This window comes from Schistocerca piceifrons, chromosome 1 (genome assembly GCF_021461385.2).
Source record: "Schistocerca piceifrons isolate TAMUIC-IGC-003096 chromosome 1, iqSchPice1.1, whole genome shotgun sequence".
In the NCBI taxonomy this organism is placed as follows: Eukaryota; Metazoa; Arthropoda; class Insecta; order Orthoptera; family Acrididae; genus Schistocerca; species Schistocerca piceifrons.
Window position 1 is genome coordinate 518,338,403 of NC_060138.1, and position 20,947 is coordinate 518,359,349.

Consider the following 20,947-nt stretch of genomic DNA (forward strand, 5'->3'; position numbering starts at 1 on the left):
ACATAAGGACTCCATCTGTTGAACTATAAATATGACGAATACTGAAGCGTCTTGCCAAATTATATCCGTGTGCTGGACCGAAACTCGAAATCCCGACTTACGCTTTTTTGCAGACAAATGCTCTACCGACTGATCTGCCCAAGCACAACTCCAGACCTGTCCTCACAGCTTTATTTCCTACCTTCTAAACTTCGCAAAATTTCTGCGAAATTCGCAGGGCTTACATTCCTGAGAGAAAGGGTAGTGCGGAAACATGGCTTAGCCACGGATAGGGGGTGTTTCGCGAATCAATTTCTCATTGTCCACTTGCCGCAAAAGTCAAAGGTCACCAGTTCGAGTCTTGATCTAGTACACAGTTATAATGCGCCAGGAATTTCCATAGTAGGCATACTCGGCAGTAGGGTAAAAAATTCATTCTTGAAGTACCCCCTGGCTGTGTCTAAGTCACATCTTCGCAGCATTTTTTCTTCCACAATTTCTAGTTCTGCAAGTGTCGCAGAAGAAATCCTGTGAACCTTGGAGGGTATGAGATTAAGTAAGGCTGAAGTAAAGTCCTATGTCGCGCTTGAGTAGTTCAGTCGGCAGAGCACAAGTCTACAAAAAGTAAAAGTCTTGAGTTCGAGTCTCGGTCCAGCACACAGTTTTAATTTACCTTGAAGTATGATAAAAGTGCACACTTCACTGCAGAGAAATAAATTGACGCCATAACGAATATTGTACGTATAAAACACGGAAAACTAATTTAGTACCACAGGACGAGTGGGAGAAAAGATTCAGAGATGATACATATTCTGCTTTCCTAATATTCTGCATCGGAACTGCAGTTCTAACACCGTCTTGCGCCACGGTTTCGAAACAAATCACTGCTTAAATTCTCAATAAAAATTGATCAGTACTAGTGGTCTACCCTCGTCTTGCGAACGATCTTGTCAAAGACGACGGAGGAGTGGACAGAGTTTTATGGCACCCTCTTCCACCTGGGATAGGAAAACGCGCCTAATAGGCGGAAGAACTAGTAATGATGCGGAAAGTAATGGAATAATTACATTAAAACACACAATGTGTGGACACAGGACACGTGGCCCGTAACTGGAAATGTGTCATGTTGATCTCTCCGTTAACCGCGTTTGTATCTCATTTGGATCTCCAAGAGGAGACTGCCAAGGCGGAAGTAACCATGACGCAGAGATTACAGCCAAAGAGTAAGATTCTATGAGTCAGAGCGTGGTATGTTAGAAGCTTGAACATGGAAGGAAAATCACAATTTGTGAAACTGAAAATTCAAAAGCTCAGTCGAAATATAGTGGAAATGGTGAAGTGAAATGGAAGGAACATAGGGATATCTGATCAGACGAATATGGACTCATAACGACAGCAGCAGAAAGTGTTAAATCGGTGGTACGATTTGTTGTGAATAGGAAGGTTATTTTGAACAGTTCAGTGATAGAATTGTTTTTATCAAAATCGACAGCAAACCAAAGCCAATAACTGTAGTACAGGTGTACAAATCGATGTCGCAAGTAGAAGACGAACAGGTTTGTAAACTATATGAGGATATTGAACGGGTAACTCAGTATGTAACGGGTGACTATAACCTAATGAACATGAGGAACTGGAAATCAGTAGTAGGATAGGCACAGCAGAAAGAGTTGCTAGAGAATATCGGCTTTATTGTAGGAATGAGAGAATAGACAGTCTGATTAAGTTTTGCTCATTCTGGGTTCAGTTAGTGTTTGTGAATACCCTATTCAAAATTCAAAAGAGGGGCAGGCATACCTGGAAACAGCCCAGCGAAACGGGAAGATGCAAGCCGGATTAAATCATCTACATCTGCATACTTTCCCCGCAAGCCACCGTATGGTGTATGGCGGAGGGCACCATGTACCAATACTAGTAATTTCCTTTTCTTTTCCAGTAGCAAACAGAGCAACTGTATATATGCCTCCGTACTGTCATTGATCTCTCTGATCTTATCTTCATGATTCTTTGTCGAAACGTACATTGACGAAGAAGAATCGCTCTTAGCCGTCTCAAATGCTGGTTCTCCAAGTTTTCTCAATAGTACTCTTCGAAAAGAATGTCGCCTTCCTCCCGTGATTCCCATTTGAGTTCCCGAAGCGTCTGCAGAATACTTTCGTGTTATTTGAACCTACAGTAACATCTCTTGTAGCCCGCAGCTGAATTGCTTCGATTTCTTCCTTCAATCCTACCTGTCACTGATACCAAACAGTCGAACATTATTCAACAACTGGTTCCTCTAGTGTCCCATATGTCGTCGCCTTCACGGTTTAACCCCACTTTTTTAAAATTCTCCCATTAACAATGTAGACCATTCGCCTTCCGTACTACAATCCGTACATGCTCGTTTCATTTCATATTGCTTTTCAGCTTTACGCCTAGACACCTAATCGTCAAATCTGTATTAGAACATTATGGGTTTCTTTTTCCTACTCATCTACATTATATTTTTCTGCATTTGTAGCTAGCTGCGATGAATCACACCAACTAGATATATTGTCTGAGCCATCTTGAATCCTTCTGCATTCACTCAACGACGACAACTTCCCATACAGCAGAGCACCAGTAACAAACAGCCGCAGACTGCTGCTCACTAAGTCCACAACATCATATACGTATGTGGGAAAAGGAAAAGCTGAGTGTCAAACGAGCGATGCTTTTCAAAACCGTGCTGATTTGTGGACAGAAGATTTTCCGTTCCAAGAAATTTATTATATTCGAACAGAGAATATATTCAAGGATTCTAGAGCTGACAAATGTTAAAGATATTGGTCTGTAATTTTGCGGGTCCGATCTTTTACTCTTATGCCGGCTATGAAAGGAGCCAATACTGAAGAGATTGTTTTACTTTTTTGTTATATCCTGGGTCTTCTGACAGGTATATCCCTTCTTCTTTCGAGTATCTTCCATTTACTCCTTTCTTCGCCGATTCTCCGTAGAATATCCTCATTCCTGAACTTGTCAGTCCATGTTTTAACACTATGCGATGTCCGCCCCCGGTAGTTGAGTGATAGCCAGCACGGTAGCTCAGTAGCTCAGCGTGTTCGGTCAGAGGGATAGCTACTCTCTGTATCAAAAAACTGAGTGAATGGACCAACAAAGAACTTAGGTATCATCGGACGTCCGCCCCGAACCAATTCAACGAACAATATAGGACAAAACTTTACTAAAAAAAAAAAAGTGGTCTACGCGACAGAATGTCCGCTCAGGGACTGGGCGTTGTGTTGTCCTAATCATCATCATTTCCTCCCCATCGACGCGCAAATCCCCGAAGTGGCGTCAAGTCGAAAGACTTGCACCCGGCGAACTGTCTACCCGACGGGAGACCCTAGTCACACGACATTTACATTTTTACTTCTATTCGATGTTGTGCTCGAAACGTAAATTCTCAGAAACTTCTTCGTCAAATTAAGGCTCATGTTTATTACTAGTAGAGCTCCCTTCGTTAGAAATGCTTTTTTCGCCAGTGCTAGTCTGCTTTTTACGTTTTCCTTCTCCGTTCGCCAAAGGTTATTTTGCTGTGTAAGTAGTACAACTTCTTAACTTCATCTACTTCCTGATCACCATTCATAATTTTAAGTTTGTCTCTGTTCTCTTATCTGCTACTTCTCATTACTTTCGTCTTTCTCCGATTTACTCTCAATCCGTAAACCGTACTCATTAGATTCTTTATTCCATTCAGAGGATCCTGTAATTCTTCTTCATTTTCCCTTATCATCAGCGAATCTTATCATTGATAAACCTTCATCTTCAATTTTAATTCGACTCTTGAACCTCTTATTTCCGTCTCTGATTCTTAGATTACAGATTGAATTGTAGGGGCGAAATGCTACATCTGCGTCTTACACCTTTTTTAATCCGAGCACTTCGTTGTTGGTTTTCCAGCCTCCTCGTTCCTTCTAGGATCTTGTACATATTGCATGTTAATCGTCTTTCCCTGTTGCTTACCACTATTTTTCTCAAAATTTCTATCATTTCCTCCCATTTGACACTGTCGAACGCTTTTCCGAGGTCGACAAATTCTGTCAATTTGTCTTGATTTTTCTTTAGTCTTGCTTCCAATGTCAAACGTAACGTCAGAATTAATACACGAAGTTTCGGGATTGCAGTCGGATAACGTCGACTTCCTGCACGATATTTCGGTTGACAATCATTCACCTATCTTCATGTGAGTTTTTTGCACTGCAGATTGCTAATTCATGTTCCTCCCTTCACATAAAAATTAGGTGCGAAGTTGCATGCGCAAAGGCAGCACCTACACGACGACCTATGTCGAGTTACGCTCTCTGCTCCATCTGTGGCGTGCAGGAGCATACGTAATGTGATATTACATGCGCGCTTTGTGTGCGATGGTCGAAAGACGGCATGTGTGTACTATTCTCCTGCATGAAAGATTTCATAAATGCGAAATTTAAAACTTCTCCCTTACATTTTCTACCTTCTTCGCGGCACCAAACTGGTCAACGAGTGAGTGGACAGAAGCCTTAGATCCGCTTAGCGATTTTACATAGGACCAGAATTTTCTTTGATTCTCGTCAAGAACTTTTGCTAACGTATGACGGTGGTAGTTGTAAGCTTCGCGCATTGATCTTTTTACAGACATGCGAATTTCTAGTAACTTTAGCCTGTCGTCATTTGCGCGTTCTCTTTGGGACCGAGAGTACAACAACTTTTGTTTCTTCAGCACTTGTTGATTTTCGTCGTTAAACCAGGGTGGGTCTTTTCCGTTCTTTATCCACTCACTAGAGGCACACTTCTTCAGAGTATGATTTACAGACCGTTTAAACTTTACCCACAATTCCTCTAATGGAACTAATTGATGTCCATTCATTGTTTAAGTGGCATGCTAACAACAGTCTATCTGCTCTTTCTAGCAGAAATATTCTCCTAAGCTTCTGGATTTACTTATGAACTAATAATAAAGTAGCTATGATGAGAGGATGGTCACTAATCCCTGCCTCTGTACTGAGGCCGTCGATAGGGTCAAGCCTGTTTTTGATTATGGGATCTAAAATATTTCCAATGCGTGTGATCTGCTGAAACAGCTACTCAGATAGTTTCCGCAAAACGCGTTAATAGTATTTCTTAAGAATCTGTCTGTACCCCTTGCAATGAACCCTTAGACATTCCAGTCTATATTCTATAGGTGAAAGTGACCTCCAACTAATATCGCGCGATCCAGGTATTTTCGCACTACTGACCGTAGGCGTTCTGTTAATTACTTCGTCACAGCGGAATCTGGTAGGAGGTAAAAACATTCAACAAATAAGTTGATTTCATCTAGACCTGTTATACACGTCCAGATAACTTCACTCTCATATACTCAATTCGATCTCAGTAGAGACTGCACTGACCACACCCCGTGCTCTGAAGTCTAATTTGTGTTTTCGATATACGTTCCGAGAATCACCAAATATCTCAGAGCTTCCTGCTTTGGGTTTCAGCCAGCTCTCAGTTCCGAGAATGAGTCGAGAAGTTTCCTGTAAATTCGGGAAAATTGTTACAAATAGTTCAACTATTTATTAATAAAATTTTTATATTCGAAGTGTATCCTCTATGAACGCGGTCTAATTTCGCTACCTGCCTAAAAAAAAACAGTGTGCACTCCTAGTATTCTGCTACCCAAATAGCTGCTTCCTTTCTGCAGTTCACCCCTGTCCTATCAGAGGGAGTGCTACAACGCCCTTAGCCAATAACGCGGGTCCAGAAATCTACAGCCAAAACCGTCACAGAGTCGACGAAGCCTACGGCTGAGAGCCTCCACAGTGCTCCAAACCAAAGGACCATCATCAGTTCTGCAAGTTGACAGCTGTATTTGCGTTCCGTGCACAAGACTGGCATGCTTCACCACCTTCGCCAACCACCTGTATGAACTGAGTACGGTCTCAGAAACCAAGCGACAGGCGTTGTTAATGCTGATGTGAGCCACAATTTGCAGGTGACAGCACCCTGCACTCTCTGATAGTCGCAGGCAATTTGAGAAGGTCCAAAGAAGAGCGGCAAGATTCGTGACTGGTAGATTTAGCCATCGCAAGAGCGTTACAAATCTCATAGAAAGTTTGAAGTGGGACACACTTGCAGATAGACGACGCGCTAAACGAAAGGTGCTGCCTTCTAAATTCCGAAATCCGATCTTCGCCGAGGAATTTAGAGCATATATTATTACCACGAATTTTCAAATCGCGCAATGATCACCATTCAAAGATAAGGGAAATTAGAGCTCGTACTGAGGCGTTCAGACAATCGTTTCTCCCTCGCGCGATCATCGAGTGGAACAGAGGGAGGGGAAATATGACTGGTGCAAATTGTGCCCTCCGCCACACACAGCTTGGTGGCAAGCGGAGTATATATGTAGATGTAGATGCAGTCAGTGTGGAAAGAAGTAGAATGATAGAGTACCGAGAAACGATGAGATGCATATAATTTTCTCTGAAGCTGTAGATACTGCGCTAATGAAGACCGTAGTTGGCATTTCAGCTGAAGAGGAATGGATACTCTGAAACGAGCAATCATAGAAATTGGGGAGAAATAAGTACAAGGGAGGTAGCTGCGAAGAAATAATGGGCAGCAGATGAAACGGTTTCGCTGATCGATAACACAAAAACAAATATATTCATGGAAAGACAGGAGTACTGTAATATAAGTCACAAATTAATTAAATTAATAGGAAGTGCAGGGAACCCAAGGTGAAATAATCCGGGATAAATGCCAAATAACCGGCAAAAATATGGCCGTCGGAGTTCAGTAAATTGTAAAGGTCGTCCGCTCTCTGAACAGAAACCTTCACTGTTTTGCCAGTATGAAGGCGGAGGAACTTCTGTGGCGTCACTTGACCCAATAAAACAGGATTAAATACTACTTCATTTATTTCTCCGTAGACAACTCGTTGGCGTATATTCGGCGGCGGCTGGTGGCTTAGAAAGCCGGCGAAGAATCTAATGAACCCAGCGGCTGGATCACGCTGCCGCAGTTCGCTGCGTCACCCCTGTGCCCATACCAGCGAAATCTACTAAGAGGGTTACCGCCCGTTGTGTGGAAGCCACGCTCACTCGGAAGCTCTGCGCGGGGATGGCGGTGGCCACGGCACTTGTCTCTTGTGCCCGACCTACCGCTCTGGAACTGCTCTGTCCGTCCCTCCTAGGCCCGTGTTGTCCCACCAGAGGAACCGCGATGTCGGATGCTGATGATGGGGCCCAGGTGCGGTGGGCCATCTGCCGCATGAAGCGATTTTCGGTAGCTCCATGGACAACCTATCAGTGGCGACTGATACTGGAGGCTGTCTTTTATTTCCGTGGCTACAGATCAGAGGTCATGTTGTAAGGCGGCAGGAGTATACCCGGTACAAGAAAAATCTCATACACAAGATGTGAACGAGATAAGCTCCATCAATATTACGAATCGCCTGACTCTAGCTAAGCAAGGCCTAGCTTTTGTGGCGTCGAGAAGAAGCTCTTCTTTTTGATTAAATCGTCATGATCCTGATATGTGTCGTTGCGACCGCCTTCACGTCTGTGGGCAGACGTAGGTCATAAAGCGCACTGAAATTTAAACATCGGCATCTCTGACGATACTGCAGCTATAATATTAAAACTTGAGGTCCTTAGGAAGTAAATAGTGCAGGATATTCTGTGCAGTTCTTGCTTGATAAAGTTCATGGGTACCCATTTTATAACGATTTGAATTTTTAATTACCAGTGTTCAATTCATGTATCGTTCCTCGTAAAATAATAAAGCATTAAAGCTGAAACTTTACAGCTTACATCTTATATAAGGCTGGTAAAACAAGTATAACAGATTTTGTTGAAGATCGTAGTCAATTTTAAATTAATTTTTCATTTTTTTGGTTAACCGAGACTGCTTTGTTTTTTTCGTACTACTACTCTCAGACACAAGATAAAGAGAAACTTCTGTACAGGATTATTCAGAAAGCTATTTTTGAGAAGTACTGCAAATTTCGGGATGTTACCTATTATAGTTCCTGAGAGAGTGTAAATTATATCTGAAAAAAATCTCTTTAGAGCAAATCTAATTTAAACTTTTTATTTCAGTTTTTAACAAAAGCCATAACTCTAGTCACTAATATTGCCAATATCCATAGGTTCTCTTCCTTATCTTCTTGGAGTATTTTCTTCCCCTGTCTCCTCTGCCTAGCCAACTTTTGCGTATTGTCTTCTACCGGTAGGGCTTTGTCAAGTTGTGCTTCCGAGTGAGTTCAGTGGATGCACATGGGTGGAAGCCTAATCTTTGCCGGTGCTTAATTATACCTACATTTCCACTCTTAGACGCTAGCCAAGCATCAAATGCAGATGTCTTAACAGCATCTGAGGAGACAAAAGTATTTTTGGACAACACTTCCGTATAAGGTGAGCGTAGCTCTCATTCATATTTTGTGTTTTCGCATGTACACATTTTTCAGCAGTTCAGCTATCTGAAAGTTGGCTTTATAACATTTAAAAAAGCAAGTAGAATCCAATTGTAATTAGTGTACTGGTGCCCACAGGCTTTGGTCTGAAGATATTTGCACCATGATATGTTACAGAGGAATTACTCCGGATTCTCATCTGTGGAAAGTTTGTGGAACGCACACACTGCTTTCTGTATTGTTTTCACACTATTTATTGTGCTTCTGTTGCCACCGTTCTTCTTCACTGCTGTCACTGTTCTTTCTGGTGTCACAATTCGAGCAATATTTGCTCAATACTAGGAAGTCCTAGATTTTCACTGTACCCACGTTGACAACAGAAGTTAAACCATGAAGTGATGTATGGCCCCTCTTGAAATGGTTCAATTGGCTCTGAGCACTAGGGGACTTAACATCTGAGGTCATCAGTGCCCTAGAACTTATAACTACTTAAACCTAACTAACCTAAGGACACCACACACACCCATGCCCGAGGCAGGATTCGAACTTGCTACCGGAGCAGCACCGCGGTTCCGGACTGAAGGGCCTAGAACCGCTCAGCCACTGCGGCCGGCGTCCCTCTTGATTCAGGTTCTATCACAGGATGTATATACATCTATCTTCACAACGTAAGGATCTTCTTCCTCTTCACTGGTGGCCCCTACATCTTCGTCAACAGTACATTAGTATTTTCCATGTACTGAACCTCAAGAGCACTGAAGAGTGTTCTGTTGTAATGAGTGAATCTAGCGACTGGTGGAGACACGTTCATAAAGCCACAAAACATACTGGTGTGCCTTCTCTACCTACTCCTAAACATCTCATAACATAATACAACCCTGTATTATTTGCCATATACATTTTCTCATGGAGAGCAGAAGCAGAAGTCTTGAATTCAGCATCACATAGACAAACTTTACAGAAAACATGTATACTACTTACAATGCTAGTTATGGATTGTCATCATACAGTCTAAGGCCCTTAGATCCACAATTATCACATTCACATGAAACATTAATCATCTGTGCGAGTTATGAAACTTCCTGGCAGATTAAAATTGTGTGACCGACCGAGACTCGAACTCGGGACCTTTGCCTTTCGCGGGCAAGTGCTCTACCATCTGAGCTACCGAAGCACGACTCACGGCCGGTACTCACAGCTTTACTTCTGCCAGTACCTCGTCTCCTACCTTCCAAACTTTACAGAAGCTCTCCTGCGAACCTTGCAGAACTAGCACTCCTGAAAGAAAGGATATTGCGGAGACATGGCTTAGCCACAGCCTGGGGGATGTTTCCGGAATGAGATTTTCACTCTGCAGCGGAGTGTGCGCTGATATGAAACTTCCTGGCAGATTAAAACTGTGTGCCCGACCGAGACTCGAACTCGGGACCTTTGCCATTCGCGGGGAAGTATTTCTGTCTGTTAACCTAAAACTACTACAAAATTTGGAAGTACACACGACATCATCAACCACTTCATTACTACTCTTACTCGACGAACTGGGTGATCTCATCGAGTGCTTCCTTCTGACTCATGAGAAATATTTATACCAGTCTTGTTCAAATTAGCATTCTTTACATTTGAAATTCGACATTTTCCCACTGTTTTGAATACAGGACCACTGTAACGATTCAATTAAACAAAAAAAAAAAAACCAAATAAATGCAAACTAAATACGAACTCTGTTTGTAACACGTGAACTACCTCAAATGAAACTACGTTTGTAAACGAAGAAACAGATATATACAGGGTGATCCATTAATAGTGACCGGGCCAAATATCTCACGAAATAAGCATCAAACGAAAAAACTACAAAGAACGAAACTCGTCTAGCTGGAAAGGGGAAACAACATGGCTCTATGGTTGGCCCGCTAGATGGAGCTGCCATAGGTCAAATGGATATCAACTGCGTTTTTTTTAAATAGGAAGCCCATTTTTATTACATATTCGTGTAGTACGTAAAGAAATATGAATGTTTTAGTTGGACCACTTGTTTCACTTTGTGATAGATGGTGCTGTAATAGTCACAAACGTATAAGTACGTCGTATCACGTAACATTCCGCCAGAGCGGACGGTATTTGCTTCGTGATACATTACTCGTCCTAAAATGGACCGCTTACCAGTTGCGGAAAAGGCCTATATCATGTTGATGTATGGCTATTGTGATCAAAATGCCCAACTGCCGTGTGGTATGTATGCTGCTCGGTATCCTGAACGACATCATCCAAGTGTCCGGACCGTTCGCCGGATAGTTACGTTATTTAAGGAAACAGGATGTGCAGCCCCATGAGAAACGTCAACCACGACCTGCAACAGATAATGATGCCCAAGTAGGTGTTTCAGCTGCTGTCGCGGCTAATCCGAATATCAGTAGCAGACAAATTGCGCGAGAATCGGGAATATCAGAAACCTCAGTGTTGAGAATGCTACATCAACATCGATTGCACCCTTGCCATATTTCTATGCACCAGGAATTGCATGGTGACGACTTTGAACGTTGTGTACAGTTCTGCCACTGGGCACAAGAGAAATTACGGGACGATGATAGATTTTTTGCACGCGTTCTATTTAGCGACGAAGCGTCATTCACCAACAGCGGTAACGTAAACCGGCATAATATGCACTATTGGGCAACGGAAAATCCACGATGGCTGCGACAAGTGGAACATCAGCAACCTTCGCGAGTTAATGTATGGTGTGGCACTATGGGAGGAAGGATAATTGGGCCTCATTTTATCGATGGCAATGTAAATTGTGCAATGTATGCTGATTTCCTACGTAATGTTCTACCGATGTTACTACAAGATGTTTCACTGCATGACAGGATGGTGATGTACTTCCAAGATGATGGATGTCCGGCACATAGTTCGCGTGCGGTTGAAGCGATATTGAATAACATATTTCATGACAGGTGGATTGGTCGTCGAAGCACGATACCATGGCCCGCATGATCACCGGATCTGACGTCCACGGATTTCTTTCTGTGGGGAAAGTTGAAGGATATTTGCTGTCGTGATCCACTGATAACGCCAGACAACATGCGTCAGCACATTGTCAATGCATGTGCGAACATTAGGAATGCGAACTACTCGCTGTTGAGAGGAATGTCGTTACACGTATTGCCAAATGCATTGAGGTTGACGGACATCATTTTGAGCATTTATTGCATTAATGTGGTATTTACAGGTAATCACGCTGTAACAGCATGCGTTCTCAGAAATGATAAGTTCACAAAGGTACATGTATTACATTGGAACAACCGAAGTAAAATGTTCAAACGTTCCTACGAACTGTATTTTAATTTAAAAAACCTACCTGTTACCAACTGTTCGTCTAAAATTGTGAGCCATATGTTTGCGACTATTACAGAGCCATCTATCACAAAGCGAAAAAAGTGGTACAACTAAAACATTCATATTTCTTTATGTACTACACGAATATGTAATAAAAATGGGTGCTCGTATTTAAAAAAAACGCCTCTGATATCCGTTTGACCTATGGTAGCGCCATCTAGCAGGACAACCATAGCGCTATCTGGTTTCCCCCTTCAAGATAGACAAGTTTCGTTCCTTGTAGTTTTTTCGCTTGACGCATATTTCGTGAGATATTTGGCCCAGTCACGATCAATGGACCACCCTGTATAATCTCCCTACAGTCCTCTAGATACACCTGCACTTCGTTTCGATATTGATCGAAAACTGAACACAAAAATTTCTAACGTAGAAAAGGTGTGGATCATACCACGGAGCAAAGGGGTGCGGCAAGTGCATACAACAAAATAAAATTTTTTAAATCATATTTCTAGTCGGATTTCGACAATAAAACTTCCAGATATCATTCTTAAATTAAGTAATTAAAAATTTCGAATTTGTCGCTATTTTTGCCCTACATGTGCCCGTAACGTTTGTTACATTATGTTGTAAAACTTACGGAGGCACGTCGTTATGTACTCTTCTAACGATCTTCCATTGAACTCGCTCACATTCATACACACAAGTGTCGATGCCGCATTCCAGCGACCAATTGACGGAAATTCAGGGTGAAAGAAAGTCAATGTTAAACTTCACTGATGAGATTGTTACCCTTAGTGAAGGTAAACAAGAGTAAGAGGACGTGGTGACTGAAATGAGCGGTGGAAAAAGTACAAAGTAGGCAGTGACACTAAAGAAAAGAAACGAAAGTGATGAGGAGTATCAGGTATCAGACTGACGGTAAGTGTCCTCAGAGTCTTTCGCGATGGCCTGCTTCAATAAAATTTTCGCAGTTTACAAGCCGAGTCACTTTGAAAAGAACACTCGAACTCACGATATCTGTCTTCCCCATCGACTTCAGGAATTAAAATCACTGACTGATGGGGCTATTACGGTACTCTACTTATGCAGTGGCGGCGTCCAAATGGAGAAGATGCACTCCAGTAGTTCGCAGGCCACATGAACAGTGTCCAACTCAACATTAAACTTACTATCGAGTTGGAGATGTTTTGAGGCCTGCCAAGTCATTCTGTGTACAGGAAATCTGCGCACACTAATCGATATTTGATTCTAACAGTTTTCAGCACCCCAGTACACAAGAAAGCGGTCCTGAACACTTGGTACACAGGACCAAGATTATTTCTGACGACAACCATCGAGAATCTTAATTTCAGCATTTGAAGCACGTGTTCAGAGAAAATGGTCACTGCAAGGGAGAAATTGCAAAAGCTTTCATGTGCCAACGACGACAGACGCCTCGTGAATCTGCTGAAGAGAGCAAGCCAGCTGCATTCTTTCAGCACTGTAGAGTAGCTACCAGCAAGGCAAGACGCGTGCTGAAGAAATGTGGACTCAGACTAGTGTTCCGGCTAGCCTCCAAGGTGAGAGACATATTACGCCCCTTTAAGGACAACATAAGTCATCTAGTCTGTAATCAGGGTGACAATTGAACGTCATTTGACAACAGACGGTGATCACTTTGTTTTGCTTATTTACACACGTGAATTGCCGTTGTGATTCATTTATGCAAAGGAAATGTAGAGAATAAAGAAGTTTTCACCAAAGACAAGATTCAGAGGAAATCAATTCGCAAGTAACAAAAGCAGCAAACAAGAATAATGTCTGCCTTCACGTACTTCAAACAAGCAACCCGTAAATGCATCAAGAATGTAGTTGAAAGTAAAACTAGATTCTGTGTTTGACTGTCACATAAACCATCAGATCAGAGAAAACAGTGGAAATATTATAAATGAGTTGAAGTTACTGAGTGAATTTTTCAGTTCACATACACGATGTAAGGATTGTGGCGGTTTTATATCTTTGGGTGAGAACAGAAATATTCGCAAGGGTATTGTGAGTCAGCTAGTTTTAGAAAGCGCTAGGTGCAAATATGCTGCGGCAAAAATTACGTCTAGCTTAGGTCCAACGAATTATATGACAATAATACACGCCTTGTATATGGACTCAGATCAATAGTTAAAGGTATGCCGGCAGGAAAGATTTTCTGTGCATTTGTAGATGTTCTTCAGACTCCCACACGATTTTGTTTACGATAAAGTCATTCGTTCACCTGTTAGTGAGGTGTGTAACTTGTCAATGAAAGAAGCAGCTCAGCACGCGATAAATGAAAACACCGAAGATAATTCCACACACATAACAGCTTGTTTTGATGGTTCGTGGCAGAAACGAGGGCACACGTCTCTCAATGGCATCGTTTCTGTCACATTTTTTGACACTGGAAAAGTTTTAGCTGTAGAAGTGATGAGTAAATTTTGCTTTGTTTGTCAAAATGACCCAAGAGCAAAACACATCTATGAAAAAAAATATAGTGGCCCAAGTGGGGGTATGGAGATGGCTGCAGTACTCGAAATATTTCAGCGCTCTGTCACGTACACGAAATATCTCGGTGATGGCGGCAGTAAAGCCTTAGCAAAAATCTGTGAAGAGGAGCCATACGGCCCTGACATTCAGATTACAAAACTAGAATGCATAGGACATGTTCAGAAAAGCCGTGGCTCAGGGATGAGGTAGCTTCTAAAGGAAAAGGCAGAAAATAAATTAGAAGATGGAAAAAAAACTTGGAGAAAAAGACGTCTTACAAACTGTGAAATAGACAAGCTGCAAGTTTACTATGGGTTAGCCATAAGAAGGAACTGTAATGATTTGGAAAATATGAGAAGAGTTGTGTGGGCAAAATTTTTCCATAAAGTATCAAGTGATGAAGACTCACAACACAGCCTTTGCCCAAACGGTCCTGGAACTTGGTGCAAATATAATCGGGCATTATGTTCGTGTGAAAATTGTAAACACAAACACACTTTACCTCTAGCAGTTATGAGTGCAATAAAACCTATATTTAGGGACTTGACTAGTACTGATCTACTCAAGAAGTGCTTACGTGAAGAAACTCAAAATCTGAATGAAAGTTTGAACTTTGTAATTTGTAATCGCCTACCGAAAACGGTCTTTGTACACTATGAAACTTTAAAATTAGGGGTATTAGACGCTGTTTTCTGTTTTAATGATGGGACATCAAGAAAAATTGAAGTGCTGGAGAAACTTGGAGTAAATGCAGGTGCAAAAACTAGACTGGCGTTGCGTAATATCCATTTTTCAAGAATTCGTAAAGCGGACGTAGCTGCTGTCAATTGCACAAAAGAAGAGAGAAAAAGAAGAAAGGAGGATGCCTACAATTCAGATGATGCTGAATATGGTGCAGGAAAATATCAATTGCATGTACCGTAACAAAAATTTGTAAATAATATACAAATAAAACTTTAAACCAAGTTTTCTCAAAACTACATTTTTATCCTGTAGGTATCATTATTTCCTGAAAGGTTTGTCACAGAACGTTGAAATTTTGTGCAGTTGTTCCAAGACAACAAATGAACAAACACATGCACATTTGGCATTGTGCGTGTATTCCTTTTGAGGTAGGCCAAAAGCAATTACAAATTTTGTAAAAAAAAAAAAAAAACCAAATGTTTGAAAAAATGTCAAACGGTCTCTACAGATTCCATGTGCCTGAATTTGCACTAGATTAAAGCAATTATTACGGAAAATATGCATATCAAGTTTCAAGTTTCTCCGTTTAATAGTTTGCTCAGAAACGGTACCTAAATACCTCGGAAATTTGCATTGATTGCATAGGGAACATTGCTCGCGCCTGTCTCTCCTTAACTTACATTTTTCTACATTTAGAGTAAGCTGCCATTCATCACACCAACTAGAATTTCTGTGTAAGCTATCTTGTATCCTCGTGCAGTATTTCAACGGCGACTACTTACGTACACTACAGCATCATCAGTAAACATCCATAAATTGCTGCTCACCCTGTTCGTCTGTGCCTATAGAGAATAAGAACGGTTCTGCCACAGTTCCCTGGGGTACTCCTGGCGATGTCCTTGTCTCTGATGAACACTCGTCGTCGAGGACAACAGACTGGCTCTTCGAGCCACTCACGTATCTGGGGACCTAAGTCAAAAGCTCGGACTTTCGCTAACTGTCTGCCATGGGATACTGTCTCAAACGCTTTTTGAAAATCTAGGAATGCCTCCGTCCACAGTTTGCAGGAAATTATATGGAAAGGGAGACTGAGTTTTGCACGAGCGATGTTTCTTAAATCAGTGCTAATTGGTGGACGGAAGCCTTTCTGTCACAAGGAAATTTACTATATTCTCACTCAGAATATGTCGAAGAATTCTGTAGAAAATCGACGTTAATGATATTGTTCTGTAATCACGTGGTTCAGTTTCTTTACCATTATTATATACAGGAGTCACCAATGCATTTTTTTAGTCGCTTGGGGCTTTGCGCTGGACGAGAGATTCGTGATAAATGCTAAAGAAGGGGGCAAAGTCGAAGAGTAGGCCTACTCTCTGTAATACCAAGCTGGTATTCCATCAGGACCTGACGAGTCACTAGTTTTATAGCTTTATATATGCTATCCACGAAATACAGAGAAGCATTGCCCCCATGTAATTTCATACCCGAACAATGTGTAACATGAAAATATACCAGTAGAAACATATGAATACTGTGATGTGTGGTGAATTTCTGATTTTGTTCTCCTGTGTAAAACACGTCTTGTAATTAAAATCATAATAAAACATTTGGTCAGAGACATTTGCTCAAGAGGCCAAACGAAAACGAACTCTGGACATCTTTTATTATAAAACAAATAAACTTTAATTCATTTATTATCACCATTCTGTGGCGTCTTCTTACATCTGGCTGTTGTAGAGCAAGGGTATTCATGCTTCTATGTACCGTAACATAAGATAAAGGGTAGAACGACCCAACACATTACGTGCTCTCTCGTTGCCTATTCAACATTACTAAGCAGAACCATCCTGAGATCGAGTTGCTGATCATTTCATTTCATTTCATACGTATATTCTGTACAAAATAATCGTGTTAAGTTGACGGGTCGATTACCTTCAATTAATGACGTCGGCAGTTGCTTCAACAGCTTGATGTGTCGGGCCTCACGATTACATGAATACGTAATTTACTGTAATAATTAATTTCATTAATGTACAATATATTTATTTTCTGAGGTTTGCCGTCCTTGAACGTTTCTCTCGCCTGTCACAGAATTGTATAATAAACACTATTTTTATTTGCCGTGACGAATTGGGAAGAGTTTTCAAACAGTAATATCTCAGGCCGTTCTATTGTGCTATAAACTCTAGAGGGAGAAGCTTTAGTTTCCAACTCTTGCACTTGTTTCTCTATACCAGTGCTGGAGTCTGTGCGACAGAAAAACAGCGTTATGTTAGTACAATCCTCCTGCATGAATGACTTCTTATACCTGAAATTTAAATCTCCAGTTTTCCTTTTTATGTCTTCTATTGCCACCCGAGACTGATCGATTAGTGACTGGGCAGAAGCCTTCTATTCACTTTGCGGCTTTACGTATAAACAGAAAGTTCTAGGGTTCTTGGCAAGAACTTTCGCTAACGTATGTCTGTGGAAGCCCACTGATCTTTTCATAGGCACATGAATTTCTGCTAATATTTGCCTGTCGAAATTTTCGAGTTCTTTCTTGAACCGAGAGTGCAACAATCTCTGCTTCCTCACCATACGTGCAGTCAGTCTATAAAGAAGATTGCTTATAAGGGTTTCGTTCGACCCATCCTGCAGTACTGATCACGTATGTGGGACCTATACCAAAAAGTAACATGGGGAAAGTTATAGAAAGAGGGATAGCACGAAGAGTTACAGGTTTGTCTGACTCATGCAAAAGAGTCACAGAAACGCCGAAAAACTTGAATCTGCAGATACTTGCAAATTAGCTTCAACCGTATTGTGAAAATCTAATTGCAAAGTTTAAAAAAGCAAAAGGAAGAACGGTCCAGGATGTAAATGTAAAACTGATATCGTATATTAAATAAATTTATATCATAATGATAAAAGTGTTTCGTTGTACAGTGCTACTGAACGAACACTAAATACTTTGGACCCTTAGTGTAATAAAATATACAGAACAAAACATTTAGCGAATTAGGGGAATTGCGCCTGATAAATCTAATATGGAACAGACAACAAACCGTAAGTGTTACGGAATTTGTGGACTTGTATAAGTCGAAATTACTGGAAGATTGGTTCCTCTTACTTTCGTTTTCGCCAGCGGCACGGTACGTGTCGACTGCGAACGTACGTGTGTGTTGGCAGTTTCTGTAAGCATATCGACTACCATCCGAGGGTGGGAAGCATCTTTAAATAAACGTATAGGTGCTCAAGGGCCATTAAGCACACAAGAGGAGAGACGTAGGCTTATGTAATCGTTCCACCTCCATTCGAAGCCTTTTCAGTCTTGTTAGCAGTACCATTTCCTCGAATCACTGTGTTTATCCCCAGTGGAGGCCACAATCGACGAGCAATGATATCCTGTCATACGAAACGATTATTAATTCGCTTCCAAAAATTTTGAAACCCCGTAATATGTGTTCTTCCGGACAGCCTTGTGCTATTACGTAGACTTCTGTACAAAGAACAGTAGTCGTGGACGACTATTACCGCCATCTTTGTAGATGATAGCATGTATTATAAATATGTCTTGCGTATTTTTCCAGTTAACGTTACAGAGACTAAGTCGGGAAAACATAGGGTATGGCTAGTAGCTCAAATGATCTGGGATCAAAGACTGTACTATTCTTCCGTCTTTCTTCAAATAACTGCTGTCCACGTGACTCAGGAGCAATGGTTTAAATTACGGTAGAAGATGCAAAAGCGCTGTGTTACTGTGAAAGCCTTACAGGTTGCAGGTAAGAGATGAGTGGGGACTGCAGAGGTAAAACGCCAACACTTTGTGTTTTGTAATGTGTCACGTATTTTGTATATCCTACCAAACAATTTCGCAAAATATAAATCGTTCTTATGTTATGCTGTCGGCCGGAATAGCTATGCTCAGAAAATATATTACAAGAATCTCCGGCACTTTTGATGATAATATAGTGTTTGGGAAAGGGGCACAACATATATAGGTATCGTACACATATATTTACTAGTGTAAATTTCTTTAACAGATTAACAGGATTACCTGATTACTTATTTACAACCGTCTTCAAATGAATAATCACGAAAAATTGCTTCTTAAAAGTTTTGTTTTGTGCGAGGTTCTACGGAGTTTCACCGTTTGTAAAATTTACAAGAGGCTCTACGAAGTTCTATTCATTCTGATCCATTGACTGCATTCCGCCGCGTCACAGATCTGCTTGCCGACACCTGAAATTTTGGAATCGACCCTAACGCTAACACTGGTTGTTTTCGATTTTTTGTGTCTACCACTGCATTCCAGTTTTGCAAAAATTAAGTCATGTGTGTAACAAGGTTGGTTGAAATACGGAAAGGAGGTCTTGAGCAAATAACACTATGCAAAGCAATGTTTTGCATTTAACCATGTAACTTTTGTACCAACTGAGGTACTGAATCACCAGAAAAAAATGAGAAATGTGCTGGAATTGAGAAATAAAACGGCCGCATTCCGCTATTCCGGCACGAACATTTCTAAAATGTGCTGTCATGCTAGGCTCCGTTGTTACACGTAGAGAGAAGAGTAGATGTTTTTACACCCTAGCAGCGGAGTCCGAAAGAACATAAACGAGACATATAATAGTATGCCTTGACAGCATTTCATGACACCTTCGTGTGGACTGACCTATTGCGGGAATCACGCAAGATGCTGCGAGTAATGAGGAAAGTGGACAGGGGGCTGCTACGGAAGTAGTATGTGACGAGTTGGGAATTTGACTTGGATGGGAAGCGTACTCATGCAGCGAGACGGTTAAGGGGAGCTCTCTAAGAAAGAGGGAAATCCTGGTTCGTGTTCCGGTGCGCCATAAATTTTCACTTGCCGCCAACGAATCATTTCAGTACCCCCATGCGGTTGTGATTGGTACTTCTTCTCTTCCATCATCTCTATGCTTACTTTGAATCCCTATAATTACTTTGAATTACTTTGAATTAGGCTTCACAACACTAATTAATTTACCGTGTCTACTACACCGCGCTTCTCTTTAGTACACATGAAGTTAGTTCTCATTTGTTTGGTATGGCAGTGATGAGAATATAATAACGTGGCTCGGATTTCCTTTACATTTATCAGATTCTGGAACTGTATTTATTTCTAGACATCACTGACGTCTTTTTTAAATGTATGGTAACTCGCCGAAAGCAAACCTTGTGGAGACTGTGAGTGGACTAAGTGATATACAAATGTATGCTCCTGATAACGAAGGTGGCCGAAAAAAGCTGTAAAAGTCTATTGACTGTAGGTACGTTTATCCCCCCACAACACATCGGAGCGATTGCAGGCTTGAACGTCGTCATCATCGTTCATACCTTGTAAGTCAAGATGTCTACACTAGTGAAATGATTTTCAGTCCAACAATTACCGGGTCATGGAACAAAAACTTGCACCTAATCCTCTAAAGTGTTTTGTGCACTTCAGCAAAGAGTTTTTTCGCCAGATGAACGAATAAAGTCCTGGAGCGCTGGAAATGATGAGTAGTTATTATTTTGTATCCTACTGCTCACAGCTGAAATTTCGAAACTGTAGCTTCAACTTTACTCTCAACGTGCAATATATTAAGATAAATGCCTTGCAGGCCTTAAGTTCAGTTCTTTGAGAAAGGACTAAATATCTACCAAGTAGGCCGCATAAAAACAACCATTGAATATCACACAATTTCTCGCCTATTTAAAAAAAAAACTTGCTTATCTAAAAGATTACTTCCTTTATTGTACCTGAAATATACTTCTTGTGTAACGTCGGCTAGATCCAGCGAACAGTGTTTCTCAAAGTGGAATCCTCGGACTGTTAGGGGACCGCGGACACCACATTGAGAAACACTGTTCTAGGCAGTTTCAACGATGTAGTCTATTAGCTTATACACTGATGAGACAAATATTATGACCACCTGCTTAAGAGCTTGTTTGTGCCACTTTGGAACGAAATACATCACTGATTCTGCGTATCAGGGATACAACAGTTTGGTGGTAGATTTATAAAAGTATGTGCCATTACAAGTCTACGCACAGTAATGTAATTCG